Source organism: Morus notabilis, unplaced genomic scaffold (assembly GCF_000414095.1).
Source record: "Morus notabilis unplaced genomic scaffold, ASM41409v2 Scaffold115, whole genome shotgun sequence".
Classification (NCBI taxonomy): domain Eukaryota; kingdom Viridiplantae; phylum Streptophyta; class Magnoliopsida; order Rosales; family Moraceae; genus Morus; species Morus notabilis.
The window spans coordinates 497,111-500,257 of NW_010361020.1; positions in this window are offsets into that span (position 1 = coordinate 497,111).

A 3,147-nucleotide genomic window follows, 5' to 3' on the forward strand; every position below is an offset into this window, starting at 1 on the left:
GGAGTTGGCGGCTGCGGGTTGCGGCCGTCGGGTCGCGCCGGAGTACAGAAACCATGGCGGCCGTTTGGCTGCCTGGAAGGTCGGTTGCAATTGCTGTGACCCTAGGGTTCTGTTTAGAATATCTACGGGCCCAATTGGGCCCATAGCTCAGCCAAATAAAAAAAAAGAAAAAAGGGCCTGGGCCTTTAGGAATAGCAAGTGACCCACAAAGGAAAGGGTTACCATAAGTATCCCTCCGGATTAAAGAAGTGGGCTAGTTCAGGATCCGGGTTGGGTTTACCCGACCGGTGCAGCCCCGACCCGGTCAACACTGACCATTGACTTTGACCAGTCAATGTTGGCCGTTGACTTTGACCAAAAAAAATTTTTTATTTTTTTGTCATTTTGGTGCAATTTTAAATTCAGGTATTGGTATGGTTATATATATTTTGAGATGAATTAATTAAAGCAACATGTCACCAAAGTGACCTCTCTTGTGGAAATTAATTTGTTTTGGAATATAAACAGTTGTGTATATATAACTTATGTGAATATTGATCGGCCCAAAGGAAGATCAATATTTAACAGAATTACATGTGCACCTGTGGTAATAAACGCGTGATAATTATTCAGTTTTACATGTGAACAATAAATCAGCCCAAAGGAAGATTTATTGTTTAGCGTGTTCTTATTATCAGTGTTTGATTACTACACCAAGATATCACTTACAAGTTAACATTTTGTCCAAAGATGAAATGTTAATGGAGTGCCCGGTATCTTGAGATGGGATTTACCTTTATTTGAATTTAATTTTTATTTTGGGACTTATGTGAGCTTATTTTGTTTGTTTGTTTGTTGTTCTCTGTTTAGCTATGACTCCTGCTAATATTACTGCCAACATCAACTCTATTCCTATGCTAAATGGCTCTAACTTTAAGTCATGGCAAGAGAACCTCTTGATAGTTCTCGGAGTCATGGATCTCGACCTTGCGTTAAGGGTTGATTCTTCTCCACCTCTTACGGATAAGAGTACCTCTGATGAAAAGAGGGATATGGAAAGGTGGAGAAATCAAATCGCATGTGTATGATGATTATGAAGAAGGCCATTCCGGAAGCATTCAGGGGCACAATGTCTGATAAAATTACTACAGCTAAGGAGTTCCTTGCGGACATTGAAAAGAGGTTTGTCAAGAACGAAAAAGCTGAAATAGGTATGCTCTTGACAAGTCTAATTTCAATGAGGTATAGGGGCAAAGGCAATATCAGGGAGTACATCCTAGAGATGTCTCATCTTGCTTCAAAATTGAAAGCAATTAAGCTTGAACTTTCTGAGGACTTGCTGGTGCATCTGGTTTTGATATCCCTTCCGGCACAGTTCAACCAGTTTCTTTTGTTGTTTCTTCTACTCCACAGAAGTAACAACCTGTACCTTCCGGTTTGATACAGTTAGGGACCTTGTCTTTGAAGAGGAATATGTTGATATTCCCACAGGTGCTATTGACATTGATCAGGATCTCATTTCTGACCTTGTTCAAGACACAACAAATCAAGACAATGTTAGAGAACCTCTCATACAAGAAGTTGTTCCAGAAGAACAAACTCTACCACTTCAAGAACATATGCCATTAAGGAGGTCCACTAGAGAAAGGAAAAGTGCAGTGTCAGATGACTACAATGTATTTACTCCCACAGAACTTATGGTATATGCAATCATCGACCAAATTCATCTCAAAACCGAACGAGATGATCACTTGATGAAACTTGAAATACCATTGTCGAGATGCTTGTTTGAGTCCATAGATGGATTTCCTAAGTTTGCAAACCATATTCTTTGGGTCTCCCGACACAAAGTTTTCTGGTTGCACCATATAGATTGTCTCATCAATGTTTCCATTGAGAAACGTTGTCTTTACATCCATCTGATGTAACTCAAGATTGAAATGCGCCACTAATGTCATTATAATCCTAAAAGAGTCTTTTGAAGAAACCGGAGAGAAAGTCTCTTTATAGTCGATGCCTTCCTTTTGTGTAAAGCCCTTTACGACAAGACGCGCCTTATACCTCTCCACATCGCCTTTTGAATCCCTCTTGGTCTTAAATATCCATTTGCAACCAATAGGTTTCGCTCCTTCTAGCAATGGGTCTTAAATATCCATTTGCAACCAATAAATTCTGTGGGAGTAAATACATTTTTCTGGTTTTATATGTCGATGACATTTTGCTTGCCAGCAACGATATAGGCTTATTGCACGAAACCAAGAGATTTCTAGCTAAGAATTTTGAGATGAAAGATCTTGGTGACGCCTCTTTTGTATTAGGCATACAAATACACCGGGATCGCTCTCGGGGTATTCTTGGATTATCACAAAAGAGCTATATCGAAAAGGTTCTCAAGAGATATGGCATGCGGGATTGCAAACCAGGTAACACCCCTGTGGCTAAGGGAGACAAGTTTAGTCTCAATCAGTGCCCTAAGAATGATTTTGAGGAAAAGGAAATGCAGAAGATTCCTTATGCGTCAGCAATAGGAAGTCTAATGTATGCTCAGGTTTGTACGCGTCAGGATATTGCGTACGTTACTGGGCTGTTGGGCAGGTATTTAAGAAATCCAAGAGTAGACCATTGGAAAGCAGCCAAACGGGTATTGCGGTACTTGCAGAGAACAAAAGACTACATGCTCACGTATCGGAGGTCGGATCAGCTTGAGATCGTTGGGTATACTGACTCCGATTTTGCTGGATGCCTAGATAGTATGAAATCTACGTCGGGCTATATCAACCTGCTAGCTGGAGGTGCTGTCTCCTGGAAGAGTGCTAAACAGTCTCTTATAGCCTCTTCTACCATGGCAGCAGAGTTCATAGCATGTTATGAGGCGTCCAATCACGGAATATGGTTGCGGAATTTTGTCACGGGGCTGCGTATAGTGGATGACATTGAAAGGCCACTCAAGTTATTTTGTGACAATAAGTCAGCAGTGATGTATTCCAACAACAATAGGAGCTCGACGAAGTCAAAGCATATAGACATCAAGTTCCTAGTTGTCAAGGAAAGAGTTCAAAGTGGACAATTGTCTATAGAGCACATCGGTACAAACTCCATGGTTGCGGATCCGCTTACTAAGGGATTGCCACCCAAAGTGTTTCATGAGCACACTGCTCATATGGGTGT